The sequence below is a fragment of the Mirounga leonina genome, unplaced genomic scaffold, assembly GCF_011800145.1.
Source record: "Mirounga leonina isolate KUSES-001 unplaced genomic scaffold, KU_Mleo_1.0 Mir_172, whole genome shotgun sequence".
NCBI classification, from domain to species: domain Eukaryota; kingdom Metazoa; phylum Chordata; class Mammalia; order Carnivora; family Phocidae; genus Mirounga; species Mirounga leonina.
The window spans coordinates 6,790,352-6,799,924 of NW_023270442.1; positions in this window are offsets into that span (position 1 = coordinate 6,790,352).

The following is a 9,573-nucleotide window of genomic DNA, read 5'->3' on the forward strand; positions in this document are numbered from 1 at the left end:
TAGTGCGTGTAAAGAGCACTATTATGCATTACATGTTAAAGGAACACTGGCTTTAACACTTCTAGATTTCAGTTATTAAATCAAATGGGCTCCCGTAGCACATCTTCCCGAGGGCGCATTAGCTCCAACCTAGCCATAATCCCATGGTGACAACCCAGAAAAGTGAGATCTTCCAGGGGCGCTGGCTTTTCTCTGATGCCCAGCTCTCATAGGCTGCTAGCTCCTGATCTCTCCATCTTAGATGGAGCCTTCCGGACTGATAGGCTCAGCCGTGCCAAAAATTCTAGGCGTAAGATTGGGTGTGTGTTTAGGTTGGAGAAAGCAGTAAAGTAGCAAGGAAGTGCATGTGTGTTTTGAAGTGAAAAACTCAGGGTGGCTGAAGTGAAAGTGGGTGATGTGGCAGATGGAGAAGGTAAAAGGAACCCGATTTTGTACACAGAAGGCTGAACTGAGTGAAGCATGACATCATGCAGGACATGGTTTCTTTAAAAAAAAAAAAAAACAGAAAACACAACACTTGAATATTAAGAGGGTTGCCTAGGATCTGACCCACTTCCCTAGAAACTTGCTGAATTAGAGACTTCACTCTCAGCAGTAAGACTCAGTAGCTAAAAAAAAAAAAAAAAAAAACAGAATGGGGGGAGAAGAAATGAAGTCAGGGGATTGAAGAATATAGAGAAAACTAATACAATATAATATAAACTATAAAATATAAAATAATATAAACTAATACTCTAATATAGAGTATTAGAATTTTTCCAAAAATAAAGAGATGACCAGTACTTTGATTAAAGGAAGTGGGGAAAACTTCTGAAGAAGTAAAAGAGCTTGAAGAAAATTAATAAGAAGTCTGTAAATGGGAAGCACTCAGAAGAAGTTGACTCATTAGGTGGTTTTCAGGTAATATTGACTAGGAAACAGTGAAATCAACAGTAAAACTTGCACATAAGTGTTCAGCTTTCCACTTTGGACTTCAAATTCTTTCCTGGCAGTAAGGATAAGGAAATAATGTACATATAGAGGGTTTGGGTTTTTCTGCTACTATTATAACAGATCTAAGTGTTCACCTGCTTAACACATATATTCCTAACTGCTCGAGTAATGGATTTGTTTTAGATAGATTTCTCAAATACCACTCTTCAGCGCTTCTTCGCAGGACTCAGGGATTTCCCAGGTCCCTGGCTCTAAAACATTGCATCGTAATTTGCTGTGGTGTGTAAACGACTGCACTAGAAAAGGTATATCCTTGAGGGCCAAGCCACCTCTTGCAGATTTCCATCTTACGCAAATGTTTACTGACTTAATCATACCATTATTATTCCAAGTTCAATTGTCAAAACAACTTAAGTTTAAATATAGTGAACATTTCACTCTATACCCATAGGCTCAAAGAGGTGATTTTTAGTAAATAAAAGGTCATTACAGCAAACAAATGACTGAAAAATTCTACATATAACTGAAGAGCTAGGGCAGTGATTCTTACTTTGGAAATGGGTCAAGGTGCAGGCTCCCAGGCTCCCACCGCAGAGCTTCTGATTCTGTGATGGAGCTCAGGAAATTGCCTTTTTACCAGGCTAATTGAGTGATCCAGATGCAAACAGTTCATAAACCAACTCTGAGAAACAATGGCTTATACCCTACGCTACTGCTGATACGGCAACTAGGAATGGCGTCCAGCAGAAATCCTGCAACATACAGATGCAATTCTGTGTGCTGTTCACACACAGTTTATTCTGTGCAATGAGAGGCTCTGCCACGTGGGTGGAGTGATGAGTTGCCCGATCCTTGATCTCTTTGGGAGATAAGCAGCCACTGAATTTCAGGTCCCATTATCCCTTCCCACCAAAAGCATCAACGACCTTGGACTAGCCATGCCCAGACTATCAGCTGCTGCTTAGAGCAGTCATTAGGGAAGGTCAGTGAAGGGATCGGGTGCCAGTTCCTGCCTGGGAAAGAGTGGGTTGACTAACGAAACAATCACAAGATGTCACCGCCATCTTAACTCACTCTGTGCTGCCAAAGCTTCACCAGTCAGGATATTCAATCTTCACTGAGGAAAATCCTACCCTTTCCCAAATGCTGACAGCTCAACGATTTCGGATCCTTTAGCCTGTGCCTAGAACATAGGAAAAGAGCGCAGGAAAGGGTTGCACCCAGAGTGACCTTTCTCCTCTGGTCTCCCAAAGTACAGTTTGTGGCTCTCCTATAAAAGTGCTTCACGCTGTGCCCCACATTTGTTATTTGCATACACGTTGTCCTCTCTTCTAGATCATGAGCTCCTGTAGGAAAGAAATACCATTTTATACTTTCCTGTATCCCACTCAGCTCAGGGCCTTGCTCAAGCTGCTTGAGTGGAATGGGGAAATGTATCCAAGTCTTCAGTGATTTGGAAATACAGCCTGTTCTGATGTCAGAGACTGTCTGTAACTGGCATATGTATATGTCTTGACTAGAGGGACTGTTTTTCAAGTTGACCTGTATGGACTCGTTACAGACAGCTCAGGCATCAATTTGGCTTTTCCTAAGTTTTGTATATCAAGAAGGCCATCTCCATATTCATCTTAATAAATTCCATTATTGAAAAAATATGAAAAATATATATGAAAATGTGTCCTTTTATTTTATTTTTTTTAAGATTTTATTTATTTATTTGACAGAGAGAGACAGAGCGAGAGAGGGAACACAAGCAGGGGGAGTGGGAGAGGGAGAAGCGGGCTTCCCGTCGAGCAGGGAGCCCATTGCGGGGCTCGATCCCAGGACCCTGGGATCATGACCTGAGCCGAAGGCAGACACTTAACAACTGAGCCACCCAGGCACCCCAAAAATGTGTCCTTTTAATCTCTACAGGCAGGCTTGACAATAACACCCAACTTGGAGATCCCTTAGAAATAATATTGTAGTAGTAACCTCTCCTAAAACTTTTCCCTATTTTCCCTTTCTTTCAACATATGAAACCATGTATGAAACCTTAAATCTGCTCATTGGATAAATTTATCTTTAAGAGGATGTTATCTATACTATCAAAAGTTAAAATGCACATATCTTTGATCAACAGGATCACCTGTAAGAATTTATATTTCAGGGGCACCTGGGTGGCTCAGTCAGTTAAGTGGTGGACTCTTGGTTTCGGCTCAGTCATGATCTCAGGGTTATGGGATCGAGCCCACGATAGGCTCCATGCTCAGCACAGAGTCTGCTTGCCCCTCCCCCTCTGCTCTTCCCCCTCCTTGTTCCCTCTCTCAAATAAATAAACAAAATCTTTAAAAATAATAAATAAAATAGGGGTGCCTGGGTGGTGCAGTTGGTTAAGCACCCGACTCTTGGTTTCAGCTCACATCACGATCTCATGGTTGTGCAATCAAGCCCAGTGTCTAGCTCCTCACTCAGCACAGGGTCCACTTGAGATTCTCTCTCTCCCTCTGCCTCTCCCACTCATGCTCTCTGTCTCTGAAATTAATAAATAAATCTTTAAAATAAATTTTTTAAAATTTATATTATAGATCTACAAGCACATGTGTACAATCATATATACAAGTTACTAATTGTAGCATTACTTTAATAGAAAAAATTAAAAATCAACCATCAATAGGGAGTGACTAAATAATGGTACACCTGTACATGGAATACTATATACTGAAAGAATAGAAATAAAAGGAGGGGGCGCTTGAGTGACTCAGTCACTTAAGCGTCTGAATTTTGGTTTGGGCTCAGGTCATGATCTCAGGGTGGTGAGATCCAGCCCAATGTCGGGCTCAGCACTGAGCATGAAGCCTGCTTAGGAGTCTCTCTTCCTCTCTCTGTCTCAACCCCCACCCACCCCGCTCACACTTTCTCTCTCCAAAAAAAATTTAAAAAGAAAGAAAGAGAGAGAGAGAGAGATACTCTTAGAAAGGAAAAAGAGAAAATAAGGAAAATCAGATCAAATACTTGACAAGAAAGAACAAATAATGAAATAATGTAAAGAAATGATAATCATTGTAAAATATACATGCATTAAAACTTATCTATTAAAAGACAGTAATTCCAAGACTCAGTTTTAAAAGAAAATGACAGTTACATGCTGTTTGCAAAAGAGACCTGAAACATAATGACCAAAAAAAAAAAAAAAAAGGTGAGAGTAACAGGACAGAAAAACAAATACCAGGAAAATACTAACAAAAACCCAAGGTAATAACAGAACCAGATTAAAGAAAAAATCAATTAAGGAAACCAGATTAAAGGGGATGAAATCATTATGAGGGATACAGAGGATCCTTATTTAATGATTAAAAAAAAAAAAACAATTTGCTGGCAAGTTATAAAAACCCCAAACCAGAATACATGGTGCTAACAATATAGTCTCAAAATATAAGCAAATACTGATTTAATTACAGCAGAAATTGTCAAATCCACAATCATTGCAGGAGCATGGATTTAAAGGGAGAAAAAAAGATTCCTCTCTGCTCTTTTAAAGAGAAAACCTAACACATAAAGACACGAAAAGCTGAAAGGAATGAAAAAATATTTACCATATTCTAAAGAAACCTCATGGAGAAATTTCAGTATCAGAAAAGCAGATTTTAAGACAAGTGGCTCAGAAGTTGACAAGCTGATCCAATAACCACTATAATGTTGAAAAAGAAGAATAAGGAAGGACTCATCCTACCAGAATTCTGAATTACTTAAATTACAGTTAGTTAACATCCAGTGTAATACTAGTTTCAGGGGTAGAATTTAGTGATTCATCACTAACTACAACACCCAGTGCTACTTCAACTTAGAAAAGGCTTTATTGAATTTCTTAAGCACATGAAGAAAAAAAAATGGATAATTTCAACCACATTAAAAATAAAGACAGCACAAAGTTAAAGGGTAGGCCAGACCAGAGAAGATATTTACAGTAACAAAGGTTTAACTTTCTGAATATATAAAGAACTCCTGTGAACAGAACCAAAGATCCCCTGTAAAAAACAGGTGGGGGGGGCGGCTATAAACTGGTAACTCACAGAAGAGGAAACCTTCTTGGATAAAAAACAAATGAAAAGACACTCATTGTCACTGTACGTTCAGTATTAAACAAACTGATTAAACGATAGGATCGGGCATATCCAACCAACCTGAATGTCAGATAATGACAAGTGTTTGTGAGGGAGAGGGGAAACAACCACCACTGCTGATAGGGATTAAACTGCTACAACTATTGTGGTAACTAATTAACATTTAGTAACGTTGAAGATGCATGTCCCACTTGTAGGTACATACCCTAGAGATACCGTCAAATGTGTAAACAAAGAAACATACACAAGAACGTTTTCCTTTTGTAATACTAAAAAGTAAAGGGGCACCTGGTGGGCTCAGTGTGTGGAGCATGCGACTCTTTATCTCAGGGTTGTGGGTTTGACCCCATGTTGGGTGCAGAGATTACTTGGAAATAAAATCTTAAAAAAAAACTAAAAAGTCAGGACCATCCTCAATGGCCATCAACAAGAGAAATGAACTAATGGTGGGATTAATCATACAATGGAATAGTACATGTCAACCAGTTCTGCACGTAAACTAGCTCCTCACATATCATGTTAAACGTGAAAACAAAATGCTGAGTAATAAACTTTAAAAGGATATGTATCATGAAGCCAATTATGTTTAGTTTAAAACATAGAGGGTACTATACATTGCAAAGCATGAAGGGTAAGGATATGCACGAAAAAGATAGTAGTTCTTGGAAGGAAATGACGAGAGGGAGATGTTCAATGGATAGGTAGCTTTTTGTTTATTTAAAAAGAAGAATCTGAGGGCGCCTGGGTGGCTCAGTTGGTTAAGCGACTGCTTTCAGCTCAGGTCATGATCCTGGAGTCCCGGGATCGAGTCCCGCATCAGGCTCCCTGCTCGGCAGGGAGCCTGCTTCTCCCTCTGACCCTCCCCCCTCTCATGTGCTCTCTCTCTCTCATTCTCTCTGTCTCAAATAAATAAATAAAATCTTTAAAAAAAAAAAAAAGAAGAATCTGAAATAAATAGGGAAAAGGTTAACAATGGTTAAATTTGGGTAGTGACTATATGTCAACATTCTTGGCTGCAAACAACAGGATCTGCTCTAGCCAGTTTAAGCAAAAAACAAATGGCTCACAAATGGGCTCAGGCTTGGAAATCTGGTTACACAACTCCGAAAATTGCCATTACACCAGAGCAGCTGCAAGGGGAAGGACTGCTGGGCATAGCCCACTGCACCATGGCTGCCTGGAAAGCCACGAGTCCCTGCTCCCCGAACAAAATGGATCCCATGTGCCACGCTGTCTTCATGGTGTCACTTCCAAATTTCATACAAGTATGTCTAACTGGTGACCTAGGATGCCTGTCTGAGCCCCCAGCTACAAGGAAATTTTGGAAATTATGTTTTAGTCTTCCCCTTGGTGAGATAAGATCCATAGAGTGGGATGTCACCAGAGTGGATGTTCAAGCAGTACTAGGTACCTAAAAAAGCAGGACAAATGTCCACTCAAACAGGGGTTATGTTTCTATTTTTCCATATGCTCAAAATAGGTCATATTTATTTTTAAAAAATCAAAGTATAAATCCACCAAGAGGATGGGAGAGGAAAGCAGCAGCAGAAATTTCCAGGAATTTCCAAAAGATGGGACTAACAGGACAGTAGAGGGTGTCACCACTTAGATGTATGTGGAGGGAGCCCATCAGAAGAGAGAGCTGACCTGCCCAGATGGGTCTGGAGAAGCTCAGAGGTGGTAGAAGACAGAAGACAGGAGAGGGGCTAAAAAGAAAGGGATTAAAGGTCTATGAGAGACGATGGACTCTGAAAAACAAACTGAGGGTTCTAGAGGGGAGGGGGGTGGGAGGATGGGTTAGCCTGGTGGTGGGTATTGAGGAGGGCACATTCTGCATGGAGCACTGGGTGTTATGCACAAACAATGAATCATGGAACACTTCATCTAGAACTAATGATGTAATGTATGGGGATTAACATAAGAATAAAAAAAATTAAAAAAAATAAAAAATTAAAAAAAAAAAAAGGTCTATATGCAAACCAGTTGACCTTGATCCCACATCCCCTATCTCCAAATACAGAAGGGCATGAATCCAGGTATTTCCCCCCAGGTAAACTAATGGAAGGATCTCATGAAATAAGTGGGAGCACTGTCTGGGAAGAACAAGAGCAGTCAGTATAGAAATCTGTCACCAAGAGTGAACAGCTCTTCATTCTAGCATTGAGAAAATCCCCATCGTAACAGTCAGTGGCATAAGTTCAATTAAAAAGATAGGATACAAACACACACACACAAAAAAAAAAAAAGAAAGAAAGAAAGAAAAAGAGGGGAGGGGAAATACAGAAGACCAATACAGAAGATCCAAAATCCAGTAAAAGGTATTGGAGAAACAGAAAAGGAAAAGGAATAAAATATTTAGAAAGAAAAAGAAAAATTTCCTAGAGCTCAAAAGAGATGTCAAAAGTGAAAGTACCAAGGAGAATAATTAAAAATCTAGATACAGGGCGCCTGGGTGGCTCAGTTGGTTGAGCAACTGCCTTTGGCTCAGGTGATGATCCTGGAGTCCCGGGATCGAGTTCCGCATCGGGCTCCCTGCTCGGGGAGGAGCCTGCTTCTCCCTCTAACCCTCCCCGCTCTCATGTACTCTCTCTCTCTCTCTCTCTCATTCTTGCTCTCTCAAATAAATAAATAAATCTTTAGAAAATAAATAAATAAATAAAAATAAAAAAAATAAAAATCTAGATACAGACATAAAATTTTACCACTCTAAAACACCAAGAACATTAAGATCCTAAAAGTATCCAGAGTGTGTAATGCATGTGGGTGTGCGGCAGGGACAGCGGTATGGAGGAAGGCAGGGTTGCAGGGAACAGTTTATATAAAAAGGAACAAAGTCAGATGGGTTATCAGACTTTTCATTAGCAACATCAGATGCCAGAAGATACTTGAGCTGCTTTCAAAGTCTTGGCAGAAAATTATTTTTCAATCTACAATTCTCTACCTAGCCAAACAGTCGATCAAATAGAAGTTGCAAAACAAAGCTACTTTAGACATGCAAGGGCTCACCTCTTACATGCTTTTTCTCAAGATGTAACTTATGTGGACTCCAGCACAATGAAAAAGTTAATAAAGGAACAGGAAGTTATGGTCTCTAGGAAGAAGTAGATCCCACCCAGGGAAGAAATAAAATCTTCAGAAGAAACCAGTGTACTACGCCCAGGGAGAAATTTTTTGGCAAAAGTTTGAAGACTGATAATCAAGACTTGCCCCAGATACAGGAAAGCAGGAACTCTGACACACTGTTACTGGGACTGCCACTGGCAAAATCTTTTGGAGGTTAAGATCTGGTAGCATCTGTCAGTAACTCTACAATCAGAAATCTATTCCTACAAACTGTATGTGAGGCGATGCAGAACAGTACGTAAGAGCATGTGATGAAGTAACCTGGGCCCAAATTCCAGCTTTGCTACTGGCCAGTTCTATGGTCTGCTTCCTCATTTACAAAATGGAAACACCTTCTCAACACATTGTGAGGATTAAATACGGGACTCATGTGAAAGGCTTAGCATCGTGGCCAGTATATAGGAAATAGTTAACTTAGTAAATTCTCAGTTAAATCTATACATCCACAAAACACTTGCCATTTTGTACAAGGATATTTATTGTGTCATTGTTGGGGTTTTTTTTAAGATTTTATTTATTTATTTGACAGAGAAAGATAGCGAGAGCAGGAACACAAGCAGGAGGAGTGGGAGAGGGAGAAGCAGGCTTCCCGCCAAGCAGGGAGCCCGATGTGGGGCTCGATCCCAGGACCCTGGGATCATGACCTGAGCCGAAGGCAGACGCTTAACGACTGAGCCACCCAGGTGCCCTGTGTCATTGTTTAAAATAACAAAAATGGTTGACTTATTTCACTAGTCAATCAGAGAAAGACATGTATCATATGACCTCACTGATATGAGGAATTCTTAATCTCAGGAAACAAAGTGAGGGTTGCTGGAGTGGGGGGTGGGGTGAGAGGGATGGGGTGGCTGGGTGATAGACACTGGGGAGGGTATGTGCTATGGTGAGCCCTCTGAATTGTGCAAGACTGTTGAATCACAGACCTGTACCTATGAAACAAATAATATATGTTAAAAAAAAAAAAAGAAGAAGAAGAAGATAGCAGGAGGGGAAGAATGAAGGGGGGGAAAGTGGAGGGGGAGATGAACCATGAGAGACGATGGACTCTGAAAAACAAACTGAGGGTTCTGGTGGGGAGGGGCGTGGGAGGATGGGTTAGCCTGGTGATGGGTATTAAAGAGGGCACATTCTGCATGGAGCACTGGGTGTTATGCACAAACAATGAATCATGGAACACTACATCAAAAACTAATGATGTAATGTATGGTGATTAACAATAAAAATTTAAAAAATAAAAAATAACAAAAATGGAAACTAGTATGATCCTTTATGTTTTTAAAAGATTTCATTTATATTTGTACATATATGTTTATACACGTAGGAAAAAGGACTGAACAGAGAAAACATGTCAAAGTGTCATTATCTGGGGAGTCAGAGAGAACAGGGTTGTTTCTGCATAAAATTTTTACTGTGA